Below are 21,098 nucleotides of genomic sequence, written 5' to 3'. Positions count from 1 at the left end.
TATTTGTAGTGAGGTGGATGGACCTAGGGTCTGTCATATAGGGTGAAGTAAGTCAGAAAGAGAAAGACAAATACTGTATGCTAACACATATATATGGAATCTAGAAAAACAAAAAAAAATTGTTCTGAAGAACCTAGGGGCAGGACAGGAATAAAGACACAGTCGTAGTGAATGGACTTGAGGACAAGAGGAGGGGGAAGGGTAAGCTGGGACGAAGTGAGAGAGTGGCATGGACATATATATACTACCAAACGTAAAATAGATAGCTAGTGGGAAGCAGCCACATAGCACAGGGAGATCAGCTCGGTGCTTTGTGTCCACCTTAGAGGGTTGGGATAGAGAGGGTGGACGGAGATGCAAGAAGGAGAGGATATGGGGATATATGTATACATATAGCTGATTCACTTTGCTATACAGCAGAAACTAACACACCATGTAAAGCAATTATACTCCAATAAAGATGTTAAAAAAAAATTCCTTAACCTCTAATAAATCTCTTGTAGTTGATAAGAAGTCAGGTGAGATAATGCATATAAAGTGCTTAACACAGAGTCAATGTGGCAAAAATTTGCGTAGGAACCCCCTAGTGACTTCACAGAAGGCCTTCTGCCAGGCCTAGGAGGGCAGATTCAGGGTGGTGGGTTTTCAGGGACTTTGGAAAGGCCATCAGAGAGCACTGCAGAGAGGGGAAAGCCCAACTGACTTTTGTCAGCCTCACTGCATAAAGTGGGCAACCCCAGCTTTTTTTTTTTTTTTTTGGCCATATGGCATGTGGGATCTAGTTTCCTGGCCAGGGATCAAACCTGCACCTCCTGCTTTGGGAGTGCAGAGTCAACCCCTGGACCACCAGGGAAGTCCCAACCCCAGCTTTTTAAATGAACGGAATTCAGAGTCAGATGATCTTGCCAGGATTTTCTTTGGTTTGATCTTTTTAACCCCTGTGATAGAATAGATGGTCTCCAGTTTATACCTTCTCCACAACAGAATATTCCATCCCAATCTGGACAGCAGCTGGCCTGCCTCCTTCCTCAAGGCACTGGTGACCCCACTCAGCCTGTATTCTGCCCTCAATAATCTGTGACTGCTCCTGGGTCCACAGCCCCACACTTGATCTGCTGGGGACCCCAGCCCCAGGAAGACATTAGGCATCACAAGAGCCTTGCATCTCTTTCTCTCTAGCCCCACAATGTCACACACGCATATACACACACATGCACGCACACACACACACTATCGCAGCGTGAGCCCTGGCCACACTTCCATCAGATGCAATGGTGACATCTGCCTCACCATTTCTTTCCATGGTATTTCTCACGCCTTTAACCCACTCTTTGGAAGGCCTATTGCTAATTTTTTCAAGTCCCTTATGCCAAAACCCCATCTCTTACCCCAGATGTCATCACAAAGCTTAGAGTTGTGGTTCACAATATTTTCAATTACTATTAAAATATTTAATGACCTGCTTATGTTAAGAATGGAAAGCAGTCTTCTGGAAGATTATTTGTTCATATTTATCGAGTAGAATATATTTTCAACAATCATACAACATTCATTGAATGCTTGCCATGTACCAAACACCGTTGTGAGTGGTTTCATTCATCCGATCTCATTTTCCTGACATCAGCTCTAAGGAACACATACTTTTATTATCACCACTTTATTCCAATTCCAGAAATTTTTTCTAAGAGAATAATCTTGCCTATATTCAAAATGTACATATACAAAAATTTATCACAGTATATTTCAAACTGAATATATCTAATACGAGGTAATATTATATATCCATGAGCTATCAGATTTTTCAGGAATACTTAATAAGATGAAACAGGTAATCAAATATTAAGTGAAAAACAAGATGTAAATTTTTACACGCAACATGAGCCTGATGTTATCCATGGATGCGGAGACAAGAGAAAATAAAGGAGAAATACAACAAAAATCTAAGAGTAAATATCTCTAAGTTGGAGAATTCGTTCCTTTATTTGCTTGTCTGTATCGTCTAATTTTCCACAGTAAACATGCTTTAATGTCATAATCAGAAAAAGTCAATGTTATTAAAAATATTTTTGGCTATAGCATAATTTCTTCAAGTTCTAGTTAACTGCTACTAGAGTCCAAGTCTCCTGCTTGCCCCCAGTGAGAACTTTACAGTGTCAACCTCTTTGATGGGGCCCATCTGCTAGCAGTTCATATTACCAAAGATAAGGAACTGGAAATGTAATGCAAGTTTATTCCATTTACACAGAAGATATCCAAATAAAAAACCTGTGCGCCTCACGTGGTGGCAGGAAATTTATCCTCATTAAGGAGCTACCGAAGCTCCTGAACTGCCCAGAGAAATGGAAATTTAGCTACCATGCATTAGGCCTTCTCTTTCCCGCCAGAATATTTCCTTCTTCCAGTATTTTTCATCTCAGTGATGTTCTTTGTTTCTTTCCTCCCCACCAGCCCCTGCCTCTCCGGTCCTGTTCAAAGCCTGCCCAGGGTCCTCCAGGAAGGCTCCCCTCCCTCTAATCTTGTGAGCCAGGTCAGGACAGCCCATCTGGGGTTCTGGGTCCATGGTGCTCCCTCAGTAAATTAGGGGCGCCAGAAGGATCACCACTTTCCTTTGACTGCCAGAGAGCTTCAGCAAACAATTGACTCCAAGACAAATTCTTTCTCTGGGGGGAAGCAAAAGTAAAGGCAAACTCTTTCATCCAATTGCAGGGAATAATGTATACTCCTCTTCCACTTTAGCCTTGATCTCTGGGCATATTGAAAGGAACGTGAACCTGTAGTGACATCAAATCTGGACGTGAGGCCAGGGTCTACTACCAGCTGGGGGAGATTTTTCATGGCTCTGAAGAAAGCTCATCCACAAAATAGGACTAATAACTTTACAGGGCAGTTGGAAGAATAAAATTATACAAAATGTACAGCTAAGTGAACACAGAGCTAGCACCCTGATCTTGGTTTCTAATACCATTCTCCGACAAAAGGGACCAGGGCTCCTTGGGAAATTAAAAAAAAAAAAAAAAAGGCTGATTCCAGGACTAGGGCAGCAAATATGAAAGATGAGCTTGGAGCCTCTTTTAGAGCCAGAAAGGTAGGAAGTGTTCACAAAAACAAAGACAAAAAGAACAGTCATGGGGGTATATCAAAAGGGCACTGGAGAAAATGAAAGAGTTCTCAAGGGCCAAAAAAGTCTGAGCAACAAAATTTTAAAATGGGATTTGGATTATAACCCAAAGTATAAAATAACTATCCATGAGTCCACACTGATATAAACAAAGGATCGAGTCAATAAATAACTGGGGGAGAAGAGACAAACGTCCTAAGCAGAAGAATCCAAATAATGTATGTAGATACTGCCCCCTCCAGGAGGGTTACATAACTCCCCACTCCTTAAGGGTGGGCTGCTCACAGGGACTGCCTTCCACAAAGCACCGCATGGGAAGGGGTCGAAAGAGTAACTTCGCACTGGAGAAGCCTGACCAACACTGGAGAAGCCCGGCCGGGGGATCAAGGTCAACATCAACAGTCCTAAATCATGGTGCTAGTACGTACCCTTAATGATGAGATAAGAATGGCACGTTACCTCTGTGATATTCTTCTCTCAAACTCATAATACCAGTCTAATAATGAGGAAAAAAAAGTTAGCCAGATCCCCATAGACGGATAATGTACGAAATACCTGACCGGTACTCCTCAAAACTACCCAGGTCATCAAAACAAAGAAAGTTTGAGAAACTGTCACAGCCAAGAGGAGCCTAAGGAGACATGACAACTATGTGTAATGTGGTATTCCTGGAGCAAATAAAGAACATTTGGTTAAAACTAAGAAAACTTGAATAAATTACAGACTTTAGTTACTAATAATGTGTCAATACTGGTTCATTAGTTGTGACAAATGTACCATACTAATGCCAGATGTTAACAATAGGGGAAGCTAGGTTTGGGACATATGGGAACTCTATAGGATTTTCACAGTTTTCCTGCAAATCTAAAACTATTCTAAAATTAAAAGTTCATTCTTAAAAAAGCAGTGTGAATACAATGTGTTTGTTAGACTAACTGGAGGCTGCTTATTTTAAATATATATCAGCCCAGCCTTTATCACCTCGTTAAAATAATTGAAGCCACCTTGATGACAATGTCAGGATTTAGATCTAAATTGATGGTGTAAACTGGCTTGGATTTTCCCGAAAAACCCTGGTTTAGTGGGATAGCTCTGCCCTCTAGTGGATTAATATTTAATCTATATTTTGTGTCAAAGGAAAGCCTTCACTCTCCAAGTTTGACGTTTCAAAGCCTAGATAAGAGTCACACTATACTCAGAGCCCTTAACCTGTTGGACCGTACCCCACTTTGTTCATATACATAGAACTTTACCCTCCTGAGTGGTCTCTGAAAAAAGGGACATCCACATGAACGATTCAGCTGATGGGAATGTAAATGGTATGGCTAGGCGGGAGGGCTGTTGGACGATGTGAATAGGAAGATTAAAAATATTTATATACCTTTACCCAGTAATTTCACTTTTGGAAATTGTTCCCCCAAAAGTAATTAAAGTTATAGGAAAAGATTTAAACTGTTAAAAAAAAAAATGTTTCAGGGGCTTCCGGGAAGATGGCAGAAGAGTAAGACGCGGAGATCACCTTCCTCCCCACAGATACACCAGAAATACATCTACACGAGGAACAACCCCTACAGAACACCTACTGAACGCTGGCAGAAGACCTCAGACCTCCCAAAAGGCAAGAAACCCCCCACGTACCTGGGTAGGGCAAAAGAAAAAATAAACAGAGACAAAAGGAAAGGGACAGGACCTGCACCAGTGGGAGGGAGCTGTGAAGGAGGAAAGTTTCCACACACTAGGAAGACCCTTCGCCAGCAGAGACTGCGGGTGGCGGAGGGGTGAAAGCTTCGGGGCCGCGAGGAGAGCATAGCAACAAGGGTGCGGAGGGCAAAGCGGAGAGATTCCCGCACAGAGGATCACGGCCGACCGACACTCACCAGGCCAAGAGGCTTGTCTGCTCACCCGCCAGGGCGGGCGGGGCTGGGAGCTGAGGCTCGAGCTTCGGTCGGAGCGCCGGGAGAGGACTGGGGTTGGCGGTGTGAACACAGCCTGCAGGGGGTTAGTGCACCACGGCTAGTCGGGAGGGAGTCGGGGAAAAGTCTGGACCTGCCAAAGAGGCAAGAGACTTTTTCTTCCCTCTTTGTTTCCTGGTGCGCGAGGAGAGCGGATTAACAGCACTGCTTAAAGGAGCTCCAGCGACGGGCGCGAGCCGCGGCTAAAAGCGCGGACCACAGAGACGGGCATGAGACGCTAAGGCTGCTGCTGCCGCCACCAAGAAGCCTGTGTGTGAGCACAGGTCACTCTCCACACCTCCCTTCCAGGGAGCCTGTGCAGCCCGCCACTGCCAACGTTCCGGGATCCAGGGACAACTCCCGCGGGAGAACGCACGACGCGCCTCAGGCTGGTGCAACGACACGCTGGCCTCTGCAGCCTCAGGCCCGCCCCGCACTCCGTGCCCCTCCCGCCCCCCCCCCCCCCCCGCACTCCGTGCCCCTCCCTCCCCCCCCCCCGTATCAGCGGCTCCTTTAACCCCGTCATGTCTGAGCGTAGAACAGATGCCCTCCGGCGACTTACACGCAGAGGCGGGGCCAAATCCAAAGCTGAGCCCCTGGGAGCTGTGAGAATAAAGAAGAGAAAGGGAAATCTCTCGCAGCAGCCTCAGAAGCAGCGGATTAAAGCTCCACAATCAACTTGATGTACCCTGCATTTGTGGAATACATGAATAGACAACGAATCATCCCAAATTAAGAAGCCAGGAGTCACTGCTGTGCCTCTGAGGTGGGAGAGCCAACTTCAGGACACTGGTCCACAAGAGACCTCCCAGCTCCACATAATATCAAACGGCGAAAATCTCCCAGAGATCTCCATCTTAACACCAGCACCCAGCTTCACTCAACGACCAGCAAGCTACGGTGTTGGACATCCTATGCCAAACAACTAGCAAGACAGGAACACAACTCCATCCATTAGCAGAGAGGCTGCCTAAAATCATAATAAGTCCACAGACACCCCAAAACACACCTCCAGACGTGGAACTGCCCACCAAAAAGACAAGATCCAGCCTCATCCACCAGAACACAGACACCAGTCCCCTCCACCAGGAAGCCTACACAACCCACTGAACCAACCTTAGCCACTGGGGACAGACACCAAAAACAACGGGAACTACGAACCTGCAGCCTGCAAAAAGGAGACCCCAGACACAGTAAGATAAGCAAAATGAGAAGACAGAAAAACACACAGCAGATGAAGGAGCAAGACAAAAACCCACCAGAACTAACAAATAAAGAGGAAATAGGCAGTCTGCCTGAAAAAGAATTCAGAATAATGATAGTAAAGATGATCCAAAATCTTGGAAATAGAATGGACAAAATGCAAGAAACATTTAACAAGGGCCTAGAAGAACTAAAGATGAAACAAACAACGATGAACAACAAAACAAATGAAATTAAAAATACTCTAGATGGGATCAATAGCAGAATAACTGAGGCAGAAGAACGGATAAGTGACCTGGAAGATACAACAGTGGAAACAACTACTGCAGAGCAGAATAAAGAAAAAAGAATGAAAAGAACTGAGGACACTCTCAGAGACCTCTGGGACAACATTAAATGCACTAACATTCGAATTATAGGGGTTCCAGAAGAAGAAGAGAAAAAGAAAGGGACTGAGAAAATACTTGAAGAGATTATAGTTGCAAACTTCCCTAATATGGGAAAGGAAATAGTTAATCAAGTCCAGGAAGCACAGAGGGTCCCATACAGGATAAATCCAAGGAGAAATACGCCAAGACACATATTAATCAAACTGTCAAAAATTAAATACAAAGAAAACATATTAAAAGCAGCAAGGGGAAAACAACAAATAACACACAGGGGAATCCCCATAAGGTTAACAGCTGATCTTTCAGCAGAAACTCTGCAAGCCAGAAGGGACTGGCAGGACATACTTAAAGAGATGAAGGAGAAAACCTGCAACCAAGATTACTCTACCCAGCAAGGATCTCATTCAGATTTGATGGAGAAATTAAAACCTTTACAGACAAGCAAAAGCTGAGAGAGTTCAGCACCACCAAACCAGCTTTACAACAACTGCTAAAGGAACTTCTCTAAGCAAGAAACACAAGAGAAGGAAAAGACCTACAATAACGAACCCAAAACAATTAAGAAAATGGGAATAGGAACATACATATTGATAATTACCTTAAACGTAAATGGACTAAATGCTCCCACCAAAAGACACAGATTGGCTGAATGGATACAAAAACAAGACCCATATATTTGCTGTCTACAAGAGACCCATTTCAGACCTAGAGACACATACAGACTGAAAGTAAGGGGATGGAAAAAGATATTTCATGCAAATGGAAACCAAGAGAAAGCTGGAGTAGCAATTCTCATATCAGACAAAATAGACTTCAAACTAAAGACTACTAGAAGAGACAAAGAAGGACACTACACAATGATCAAGGGATCAATCCAAGAAGAAGATATAACAATTGTAAATATTGATGCACCCAGCATAGGAGCACCTCAATACATAAGGCAAATACTAACAGCCATAAAAGGGGAAATCGACAGTAACACATTCATAGTAGGGAACTTTAACACCCCACTTTCACCAATGGACAGATCATCCAAAATGAAAATAAATAAGGAAACACAAGCTTGAAATGATACATTAAACAAGATGGACTTAATTGATATTTATAGGACATTCCATCCAAAAACAATAGAATACACATTTTTCTCAAGTGCTCATGGAACATTCTCCAGGATAGATCATATCTTGGGTCACAAATCAAGCCTTGGTAAATTTAAGAAAATTGAAATTGTTTCAAGTATCTTTTCCGACCACAACGCTATGAGACTAGATATCAATTACAGGAAGAGATCTGTACAAAATACAAACACAGGGAGGCTAAGCAACACACTACTTAATAACGAAGTGATTACTGAAGAAATCAAAGAGGAAATAAAAAAATACCTAGAAACAAATGACAATGGAGACACGACGACTCAAAATTTATGGGATGCAGCAAAAGCAGTTCTAAGAGGGAAGTTTATAGCAATACAATCCTACCTTAATAAACAGGAAATGTCTCGAATAAACAACATAACCTTGCACCTAAAGCAACTAGAGAAAGAAGAACAAGAAAGCCCCAAAGTTAGCGGAAGGAAAGAAATCATAAAAATCAGATCAGAAATAAATGAAAAAGAAATGAAGGAAACGATAGCAAAGATCAATAAAACTAAAAGCTTGTTCTTTGAGAAGATAAACAAAATTGATAAACCATTAGCCAGACTCATCAAGGAAAAAAGGGAGAAGACTCAAATCAATAGAATTAGAATTGCAAAAGAAGTAACAACTGACACTGCAGAAATACAAAAGATCATGAGAGATTACTACAAGCAACTCTGTGCCAATAAACTGGACAACCTGGAAGAAATGGACAAATTCTTAAAAATGCACAACCTGCCAAGACTGAATCAGGAAAAATAGAAAATATGAACAGACCAATCACAAGCACTGAAATTGAAACTGTGATTAAAAATCTTCCAACAAACAAAAGCCGAGGACCAGATGGCTTCACAGGCGAATTCTATCAAACATTTAGAGAAGAGCTAACACCTATCCTTCTCAAACTCTTCCAAAATATAGCAGAGGGAGGAACACTCCCAAACTCATTCTACGAGGCCACCATCACCCTGATACCAAAACCAGACAAGGATGTCACAAAGAAAGAAAACTACAGGCCAATATCACTGATGAACATAGATGCAAAAATCCTCAACAAAATACGAGCAGACACTATCTAACAGCATATTAAAAGGATCATACACCATGATCAAGTGGGGTTTATTCCAGGAATGCAAAGATTCTTCAATATATGCAAATCAATCAACGTGATACACCATATTAACAAACTGAAGGAGAAAAACCATATGATCATCTCAATAGATGCAGAGAAAGCTTTCGACAAAATTCAACACCGATTTATGATAAAAAGCCCTGCAGAAAGTAGGCATAGAGGGAACTTTCCTCAACATAATAAAGGCCATATATGACAAACCCACAGCCAACATTGTCCTCAATGGTGAAAAACTGAAACCATTTCACTGAGATCAGGAGCAAGACAAGGTTGCCCACTCTCACCACACTTATTCAACATAGTTTTGGAAGTATTAGCCACAGCAATCAGAGAAGAAAAAGAAGTAAAACGAATCCAAATCAGAAAAGAAGAAGTAAAGCTGTCACTGTTTGCAGAAGACATGATACTATACATAGAGAATCCTAAAGATGCTACCAGAAAAGTTCTAGAGCTAATCAATGAATTTGGTAAAGTAGCAGGATACAAAATTAATACAAAGAAATCTCTGGCATTCCTATACACTAATGACGAAAAATCTGAAAATGAAATCAAGAAAACACTCCCATTTACCATTGCAACAAAAAGAATAAAATATCTAGGAATAAACCTACCTAAGGAGACAAAAGACCTGTATGCAGAAAATTATAAGACACTGATTAAAGAAATTAAAGATGATACAAATAGATGGAGAGATATACCATGTTCTTGGATTGGAAGAATCAACATTGTGAAAATGACTCTACTACCCAAAGCAATCTACATATTCAATCCAATCCCTATCAAACTACCACTGGTATTTTTCACAGAACTAGAACAAAAAACTTCACAATTTGTACGGAAACACAAAAGACCCCAAATAGCCAAAGCAATCTTGAGAATGAAAAACGGAGCTGGAGGAATCAGGCTCCCTGACTTCAGACTATACTACAAAGCTACAGTAATCTAGACAGTATGGTACTGGCACAAAAACAGAAAGATCAATGGAACAGGATAGAAAGCCCAGAGATAAACCCATGCACATATGGTCACCTTATCTTTGATAAAGGAGGCAGGAATGTACAGTGGAGAAAGGACAGCCTCTTCAATAAGTGGTGCTGGGAAAACTGGACAGGTACATGTAAAAGTATGAGATTAGATCACTCCCTAACACCATACACAAAAATAAGCTCAAAATGGATTAAAGACCTAAATGTAAGGCCAGACACTATCAAACTCTTTGAGGAAAACATAGGCAGAACACTCTATGACATAAATCACAGCAAGATCCTTTTTGACCCACCTCCTAGAGAAATGGAAATAAAAACAAAAATAAACAAATGAGACCTAATGAAACTTCAAAGCTTTTGCACAGTAAAGGAAACCATAAACAAGACCAAAAGACAACCCTCAGAATGGGAGAAAATATTTGCAAATGAAGCAACTGACAAAGGATTAATCTCCAAAATTTATAAGCAGCTCATGCAGCTCAATAACAAGACAACAAATAACCCAATCCAAAAATGGGCAGAAGACCTAAATAGACAATTCTCCAAAGAAGATATACAGACTGCCAACAGACACATGAAAGAATGCTCAACATCATTAATCATTAGAGAAATGCAAATCAAAACTACAATGAGATATCATCTCACACCAGTCAGAATGGCCATCATCAAAAAATCTAGAAACAATAAATGCTGGAGAGGGTGTGGAGAAAAGGAACCCTCTTGCACTGTTGGTGGAAATGTAAATTGATACAGCCACTCTGGAGAACAGTATGGAGGTTCCTTAAAAAACTAAAAATAGAACTACCATATGACCCAGCAATCCCACTACTGGGCATATACCCTGAGAAAACCATAATTCAAAAAGAGTCATGTACCACAATGTTCATTGCAGCTCTATTTACAATAGCCAGGACATGGAAGCAACCTAAGTGTCCATCACCAGATGAATCAATAAAGAAGATATGGCACATATATACAATGGAATATTACTCAGCCATAAAAAGAAACGAAATTGAACTATTTGTAATGAGGTGGATAGACCTAGAGTCTGTCATACAGAGTGAAGTAAGTCAGAAAGAGAAAGACAAATACCGTATGCTAACACATATATATGGAATTTAAGAAAAAAAAATGTCATGAAGAACCTAGGGATAAGACAGGAATAAAGACACAGACCTTCTTGAGAATGGACTTGAGGATATGGGGAGGGGGAAGGGTAAGCTGTGACAGGGCGAGAGAGAGGCATGGGCATATATACACCACCAAACGTAAGGTAGATAGCTAGTGGGAAGCAGCCGCATAGCACAGGGAGATCAGCTCAGTGCTTTGTGTCCACCTGGAGGGGTGGGTTAGGGAGGGTGGAAGGGAGGGAGATGCAAGAGAGAAGAGATATGGGAACATATGTATATGTATAACTGTTTCACTTTGTTATAAAGCAGAAACTAACACACCATTGTAAAGCAATTATACTCCAATAAAGATGTAAAAAAAAGTGTTTCATAAAACAGTAAAAAATTAGAAACAAAGTAAGTATCTAACAATCAGAGAATTATGGAAGGAAGGAAGGAAGGGAAGAAGGTTAGAAGAAATGAAGAAATATCGGAAAGAAGGAAGGGGAAGTAAAACTATACCCATACAATGGATTTGTTATGCAGTCAGTAAATACATGTCCAGGAATATTTAATGACATGGTTAAACTGCTCATGATAGAATGTTTAGTAAAACTCTATAAGAGTGTGATCAAAGCTTTAGGGAATAACGTAGATGACCATATATACACATACACACGTAAACGACAATACATATTTTTTAGGTCACAGCGTGCAGAAAATGTAACTTTATTTTTTTTATATCTCAACTTGATTTTTCTTTTATTCCCTCATTTTGCCTGATGACAGGAAATGAATCTAGTCAACTGAGAGGTAGCTAAGTCACCCTGGGATATTCCCAAGTACTTTGTATTTAAACAATCAGTTAAGCGTTTCCCCCTTCCCTCTTACTTCCGTTAGATTCCATTCCCCGGATGTTGGTGTCACAGTGTGCAGAAAGACTAGCCTTTCGCTGTCCTCTGTCCCTCACTCGCATCCGCTGAGTCATCATTTGTTTACTTGGTCGTCTGCATTTACTAGGCTTGCCTCCGTTGAGATACCTGTGGCTCCACCACGTTTTGTACCCCAGCCTCCTCTCAGCCCTTCTCCACACTTTGGGGCACATGAAACTCTAGGGTATTTTCCCAAGCCTCCTGGGCCACAGGCAATTTGGGGTCCCTGATTAGGCTTTTCCTGCTTCATCCACTTCTCCGCGACTTCTGTGACATGTCAGTATGCAGGACTTCTCTGTCAATGTCACTGTCCCTTCAGATTTCCCCAGGAGTCAGGATCCAGGTCTCTGCTTGAGGTCCCCAGCAGCACTGCTCTGAAACATCTATCAATTCACAAGGTATGGGAGTGTCTCCGGGACCTACACCACACCGAACTCGATCATACTTCCCAAATCTCTCCTTCCTCAGCTGTGCAATGTTTAGCAAATCCATGATAAAGTGGATTTGAAAACTGGATATTACATCATTCATTCTTCCAAAGTCTATTATTTATAAAATGAAATTTAGCTTTTGTACACAAAAGTCAGACTTTAAGACTCAGAAATCCTTTTTGTCTAAGTAAAGTATTTTCTGGGAATTTCAAGACTATTTTGAAAACTTAAGTACTGATAATTGTCTCATTTCTTCCTCTTTGCTTTCCTATTGTAACCTTACGCTGAGTGCCCATAGAGAAGTTTTGCTGGTGACTGAACAATTGAAGAAAGGATGGGAGTAAAAAGGAATGAATATATGTACACATAGACAAACATATATGCGTGCACATAAGCATACATATTTATATAAAGAATAGAAAAATCAATTCAACAGAAGGTTTTAGTGGTTGTCTATACATTTTCCCCCATATTTACTAAATGCCTAGAAGGAACATGTTTCATATCATCAGAAAAAGAAAATGATATATAAAAATAAATCAGTGAGCAAGGTCTCTGAAGCCCATCATCACCACCCACAGTGAAGGAGGTAGAGGAAGGGACCCAAGCCTTCTGCTGGCCTCACTCAAGAATCTCCTCTCCTCAATCTCTGTGTTACATGATCTTTGACCCTATTGACCACTCTCTTCTTGAAACCCTCTCCTTTCCTCGGCTTTCAGAGCACCAAGCTCTCTTAGCTCTTTTCCTAGTTCTCTCATCTATCTAAAACCTAGACCTCAAGTCTGAGTCTGATGCTGTAATAAGATGAGACATTTGGGGGTCCTGGGAGGGAAACAGGGTAATTTGCATGAAGGAGTAATGTCAAAATTTGTGGTCAGAGGATTTACAATGGTAATAAAGATGATGACACACTTACTTGAATCTGACAGGCTCTGTGACTACTTTGACAGATATGGCAGAAGTGACACTGAGGGGTGAGGCTTTAAAACACTGGCAGCTTCCACTTCTGTCAGGAGGAGCCCTTTCTTTAGGAGCCCTGAGCCACAACGAGGAAGGTGAACTAGTCTGAGAATAGATACTCTGCTGCAAGGAGCCCAAACTAACCACAGAGTATGCCATTTGGAGAGAGAGAGTATGAAATGGTGGCTATTTTAAGCCACTAAATTTTAGGTAGTTTTTATGCTGTAATGGATAATTAGAACAGATTCCCCCCAATAAAAGGGACATAATACTACTGTAGCTCACTAGGAGAAGCTATAGTAGGAATTATCTTCATAACATGTTCCAGAATTCTGTGAGGGAGGGGGCTTTTTTGTTTAGGAAAATACCTTGATAAGCCAGTTAGGACTAGAAGGTGAGAACCTAAGGGGATGAGTTGGTACAGAGAGATAAAAAGATATAACTAAACCACTTTGAATTGAAAATGGCCAGGAATTTGGAGGCAGGGAAGAGCAATAGAGAAGTACACAGTGTTAAGGGAAGAGAAACAGAAGAGGGGCAAGTAATGTGGCCGGAAGTTAGAACCCAAGTTGCAGAAATGACTGAAAGACTTTAAATACATGAGCATCTAAGAAATTTGATTTGGTTCCATATTTGTGATGAAAATCTCTCCATTTCTGCAGAACTTCCATCAAATGTGCTACCAGTAGTAGATACCTTTTGTTACATTTTTTTAAAAAATGGTGGAAATTGAGAAAAATGTCTGAGTGCCACACTCAAGCAGACTTGGTGAGAACAGAGACAACAGGGACCAGTTCCTACACTGAATTACTTTAGGATAATGGTTCCCAACAGGGACTGATTTTGCCCCCCAGGGAACATTTAGTATTGTCCGGAGACACTTTGAATTGTCATGGCTGGGGACAAGGCAGTCATGACATTCAGACTGACATTGGGTGGGCAGATTCTGGGGATGCTGCCAAAAATTCCTACAATGTACTAGACAGCCACCCACAATAAAGAACTGTCCCGCCTAAAATGTCAATAGTCCCAGGGTGGAGAAATCCTGATTTAGGGGACACAAAAGTTCTGAGTCAGATGTGTCCGTGAGAACCCGAGTCTCCCACAGAATTTATAGAAATCTTGGAGAAGATGTTAGACTTTCTACAATCCATGGAATATAATTTGAATCAGTCTTATCTAAATTATCAGGGCAGGATTGTTCTATTCAACATCTGGGTTATGGCATCAAATGAGAAAACTGAATTAGTTATGGTTCTTATTTGCAAGTAACAGAAACTAACTCTGGGGAAATTGAGCAGGAAAGGAATGTATCGAGCAATAGTGAGCAGCTCATAGAATCTCTGGAAGAGCCTGGGAACATGGTTTGTTCTTTTCTGAAAAGCATACTGCAGAGCCGGTCCGTGAAAACAGTGGGCCTCCCATCACTGGCACAGACACTGCTGGAATGAAGGAAGTATGGATGTACTAGAAATTATGATAGGATGGAATTTTCAAAAGAGGAAGGGAAAAAGAAACAACAAAGAAGTTTATTTTAAAAATATATAAATGTCTTTCAGCCTTAACATTTAAAAAATGAAAAGTTAGGCATTTGGGTTTAAAGCTTCATTGCCATCTTTGACCCCATAATCAAATCCAAGTCAGAACACATTTGGATAATTACACTTCCTCCTAACCGGCTCTCTGTTTTCAGTCTCCCACCTTTAACGAATCTTACTCTCCACTGGAAGGTTAACCTCCATAGAGCACCATTTGGATCATGGTGCTTTCCCGCAAAGAAATTACACGTAAGTCCTTTTGCCAAAATAAAAATATCCAAATATAATTTGACACCTTCAAAACACTCTGTGATCTCCTCTAAACCTACTTTTCAGTTTTCTCTTCCATTACTCTTCCAAGCAAATGGTTTGCAAATTGAGTCCTTAATATACCATACATATCCAAATTACTGTGTGACCTGGAGAAAATTAATACATTTCTCTGAACTCATAAGAATAGAACATGGAAATCATATAGTCTACACTACTCATTGGTAGAATAGAACATGGAAGTCATACGGTCTTCACTGCTCATTGGTAGCACTGATAGCTGTAAACCCAGTGTCCTGAGATAACTGGAAGGCAAGCAATAAGCATAGTCTTTCTCATGACTTTTTGGCTGATGCAGTGGGATTAATTTCCAAGTCCAACCCTTTATCAAACAGATCTCGAAGATGCAACCCAGCATGTAGAAGGCTGACTTCACAATAACCTTTCTTCCAGGGCTCTTAAAAGAGCCAGGCCTTATTAACAGTCCCATAGAACAATCCTAAAAGTAAAAAATACTTCCATCTATTTCAGTCTCTCTACATAGAGTGTATATTTTAATGGAGCGGGTATGAATCTCAGACTGTAAACTTAGCTGTGTGATAAATATTGCATTTCTTTAAATCAACTGAATTTTAACTCTGAGCCCTCATTTAGCTGGTGTCTGGGAAATTCAATCTCTGCCAATACGGTGGTTCTCCTGTTATGGAGAATAAAATTAGGTTACTCTCCCATTATGGAGAATAAAATAAAAGTAGGGGGACTTCCCTGGTGGTCCAGTGGGTAAGTCTCCACACTTCCAGTGCAGGGGGCCAGGATTCAATCCCTGGTCGGGGAACTAGATCCCACATGCACACTGCAACTAAGAGTCCGCATGCCGCAACTAAAATATCCTGCATGCCACAACTAAAATATCCCACGTGCTGCAGTGAAGATCCCACGTGCCACAACTAAGACCCAGTGCAGCCAAAATAAATAATAAAATAAATAAATATTTTTTTAAATAAATAAAATAAAAGTAGGTTTCATGGTGTTTTAGAAAGAGATGGACATAAGAAGTCATCTAAAACTGTAAGTTCAATGGAAATACAGATAGTAATACTTAAATAGAAGAAAATATCTCATTCTTAGAGAATAATAACATTGTTATTGTTATAGCTAATGCTTATAATGGGAGAGACAGGCAGTCAGAATAACTGTCCACCTTCTCCTCTGTAGTTCTCAGCTTTACTGGTGGTTATATTGGCTGTAGGACTAAGGTTCTGGCCAATAGAATGTGGGCAGAAGTGAACTTTGACCCTATTGACCACTAGTGGTCACATTCTCAAGTCATTTCTAGCCCTTAAAAGTCACACCAAACAATTCTCAATGCTCACCAAAGTGATCTTGAAGTTCACATGTTTCAGATGGTATAGGCTCAGGTGGGAAGCACCCTGGGTGTCCAAGTCAGCTGACTTCAGGAGAGACACCCACCCCAACCAGTGCACATCAGACTGCCATGTGAGAAGGGAATAACTCTATTGTGATTAAGTCCTTGAAATGTGGGAGTTTAATTTCTAGAGCAGCCTATCCCATCCTATCTCAACTAATAGAATTATTAAGTGCTTACTATGTACCAGGCACTGTTCTAAATGCTTCATATGTATTAACTCATTTTGTGATGAGTTAGACATATTAACAGGTATTGTAACGTCATGGTAGTAGAATGATGCAGAAGTACAAATCTACAATGGCCATTGACCTCCATATTCATCACACACATCCTTACAGTATTTCTTCCCCCATCCTTTCTGCTCATCTAAATCTCACCCATCCCCAAGGAGGGAAAAAATGGCAAGCTGGGTAGAGTAAAGGAAACAAAGGAAGAAGAGGTTCTAATTTGTGTTTCTTTAATACAAATAGGTAAATCTAATCCTGTTTGTTAAGAACTTCTTGGGGGTTGTGCATTCCTATCATCTCTCCTCCTGGTGTACCCCTGTAAATGAATCATTGTATGCAGGTTCTTTTTGCCTTCTCTAAATGCAAGCACCGTTGCTGCTAAAGTGGGTCTCCAGACTGGGAGATGGTGGATCTCATTCTTCCGGTGGTGTTTGTAAACCAGATCAGGATTATAGCAGTTGTAGCGGGCTGCTGTGTCAACTGCTCATCTTGGCCCTTCCCACTACAAAGGAAACTAAGACCACCCAAGGTGTGAGCAGGCTGTCAACAGCAAGAAGGATGTGAGAGCTAGCTCCTCTTCAAGGCACACAGTTCAATCTTCTCCTGCGGAGGAGGTTGCCAGCAAGCTGGAAAGGCATCTGGTGCAGATACTACAAGAATGGATTACCATGCAGTGTTACTTAAAGGCAAGTAAATGTTTTATTTCTTGAACAGGCCACACTTGGGTATAAGGTGGTGGTAGAGGACATGTTATTGATCTAAAAGGGAAGCAAGGAGGAAATGTACCAAATTGTAGAGAAAAATACATCTAAGCAGGGGTAAGAAATCTCAGAACCTGAGGAGTGGAGAAAGGGATATTCTGCAGGCTTTGGACATGACATTGGGCCAAAAGAGGACATGGTCAGGGACTTCCCTGGTGGCGCAGTGGTTAAGAATCCACCTGCCAATGCAGGGGATGTGGAGTTCGATCCCTGGTCCAGGAAGATCCAACATGCCGTGGAGAAACTAAGCCCGTGCACCACAACTACTGAGCCTGTGCTCTAGAGCCTGTGAGCCACAACTACTGAGGCTGCATGGCACAACTACTGAAGCCCATGCACCTAGAGCCCATGCTCCACAACAAAGAGAAGCCACAGCAATGAGAAGCCCGCACACCACAACAAAGAATAGCCCCCACTCGCCGCAACTAGAGAAAGCCCGTGACCAGCAACAAAGACCCAACACAGCCAAAAATAAATAAATAAATTGATTTAAAAAAAGAGGACATGGCCATATAAGTGGTCAGAGATATAGGAAACTTCAAAACAAAGAAAAAAACTAAATGGCACAAGTTTTCAATTATGGAGAGGTAGAAGAAGAGAAGTAGTGTGTTACTCAAGCATACATGTGCACACCAGTGTTGTCCTGGGAAATGTTTAGCAACTAGCTCTACCAAAAAAGTATGCATCCATATGCATGGTATCATTATAAACTTTACTAGGAATAAGTGCTTGATTATTTTGATTACTATCAATACTGAAGAACTTACTATCAATTACTAAAGAAGTTGCTCACATCACTGGCCTATGAGTTTACGTCTGACATGAATATAAGTTGATATTCTCTATACATTAACAAGTAAGAGAAATGTGAAGCAACAAAGACGTATGTCAGAACTTGAATCATCCATGATGATGTTCAAGACATCTTTCATGAATCAGATAACAGATTTTTAAATACTGGAAGAATATTTCCTCAATGTTCTGTGCTATTCACAATGGAACAGGCACAGATACAACACACTTTTAAATTGAACCTACAGTATTACCATTTCTCCATCACTTTCTTAAGACTAAACAGTCAACGAAATAATAAATCGAGCCTTGATTGGTAGAGTTTGCTGATTTCTGTGGTGGTAGTAATAGTATTTTTTATTAGGGGTCAACTAATTACAAACTACCAACACGATGTCACTGAATGCAGAGTTGGGAAGAGATACACAGTAGCACAGTATTATATAGTATTTCCACCAGATGGATGTAATAGACATAATAAATAACTATACGTGTAGAAAATAGTTCTGTATAATTAATGGTCATAGGTAATTTCAAATCCCTAGTCTTCATGATCCTTTTGAATCTGATGGATCTGCCATTTCTGATCATGCTTAGGTGGAATTTTACAGCAGCTGAGACCCCTCAGAGGTCTTAATCTCTCCCAAGTACAGGACAGGTAGTTAGGGGAGAACATTCTCCTCTGTCTGGCCTCTAGGATCTCTACCCTCCAACTTTTGCTTCAACTCTAGGAATCTCTACCGTCCAACTTTTGCTTTTCCAAGGCCCTTTCTCTACTCCAGGCCTCCTCGCAAAATCCTAACACTGGACTTAAGCTTTCATAGAAAGCTTTCACCAGGAGAGCCTTTGAATTCCCCATACTTCCTTCCTCCTAATATATGTGAGGCAAGGAAATTACAAAAGCTGCCTGCCTTTTCAATGGCAGAAGGGAAATAGAAGTCTGGGGAAAACAGTATAAATTCAATTTTGGGAAAAACAGTATAAATTCAATTTTCAAAAATGTATTCCACCTCACAGTTTGTCCCACTAAAGCAAGGCTTCAGTTTGAATATCTACAAGGGAGCCACATTTTCTCAGCCAGTAAGGTCTATATTTGACTATCCGTCCTTGGTGCAGTTTATTTCTAATTAATTACTAAAATACCTGTGAAAATGCAACAAAAATATGAAAATTTATAACAGTGACAAAAAACCCACAAACCTTTAGCCAGAATTCTGGAGGAATAACCACTAAGTACAAGGTATATGCAGCAGAATTAGAGATTTTAATTATTGGTTAATACATAATTTGTGATAGAAAACAAAGTAAACCCGCTGGCCTAGAAGAGCAAGGAAGAAAACACAGAATGAAGCCTGTGAAAAAAATATTATAGAAAAGAATGTACGGAGATATATGTAAGGAGGGAGCATGGTGCCTATCACATTTGATGAGTGCCCACTGGTGATAGTAATCACAACAATCGTAATAGAAAATCCAGAGGAAGATCATATCCATGATTTTACTGTCTATGAGTTTATTTACTATAGGGACAAGAAAAAAATTTAGACAATAATTTTGCATCTTTAAGATAATGAAAAAACTTGGCCTCTAAGGTACAGGCAGAGAAAGCAATAAAGATAAGTGAGGGAAATATAACAAGATTTACAAGGCAGAAGAATATAAAAAAGTACTTAGAAGGCAGGAAAGGCAACAGTACCACTGCAGAAAATGACATTTGTGGACATGGAATGCAAATTTGAGATTTCTTTTTAGACAGCAGGAAAAAATGACAAATGTATAAAAATCATTAAAAATAAGAAAATGATAAATATGAAAACAAAGATTAGAAGTACAATTTTAAAACTACAGCTATTCCCAGGTGTGGCTGGGTGGGATAAACTTGATACTTCAGACACACACACACACACACACACACACACACACACACACACACACCCCTTAGTATCAGAGAGAGATCAGTCAAAAGAATTTAAATGGAGCTGTCTAGTAGGCAGGATAATGCCTCCCACAAAGAAGTCTACATCCTAATACCTGGAACTTGTGAATATGGCAAAGGGGAATTGAGGATGCAGTTGAAATTAAGGTTGTTAATCATTTGACTTTAAAATAGGAAGATAATTCTAGATTACATGGGTGGGACCAGTGTAATCACAAGGGTCCCTAAATGTGGAAGAGGGAGAAGGGTTAGTGTCAGAGTGATGCTCTGTTAGGAAGATTCAGGCAGCTACTGCTGGCTTTAAAGGCAGAAATGAGCCAGGGCCAAGGAATGTGGGCAGCCGCTAAAAGCTGGAAAAGGCAAAACCAACAGGCAAAACGGATTCTTCCCTAGATCCCCCAGAAAGAATCCAGCACTATAGACATTTTGTTTTTAGCCCAGTGAGACCCGTTTCTTACTTCTGACCTCCAGAATTGTTTGGAGTAATTTATTACAGCAGCCATAGGAAACTAATACAGCTGGAATAACTTCTACACAGCACATAGGCTATTTGCCTTTCATAGTCATTCTCTGTTCCTCATTTTTACACTGATGAGACTGCCTGTCAAATGCATTTCATTTCCCTTCTTGTATTATTTTTACAAGAATCATATGACACAGTTTAAAACTTTTATAATGAAAAATTTTAAACACATACAAAGTGAACAGAAACGTATATAAATGAATTGTGTGTATATATAAGGACTCATACCCACCACCCAGCTTCCACAATTATCAACATTTTGTTATTCTTGTTG

Source organism: Globicephala melas, chromosome 4 (assembly GCF_963455315.2).
Source record: "Globicephala melas chromosome 4, mGloMel1.2, whole genome shotgun sequence".
NCBI lineage: Eukaryota > Metazoa > Chordata > Mammalia > Artiodactyla > Delphinidae > Globicephala > Globicephala melas.
This window is presented reverse-complemented; position numbering follows the sequence as displayed.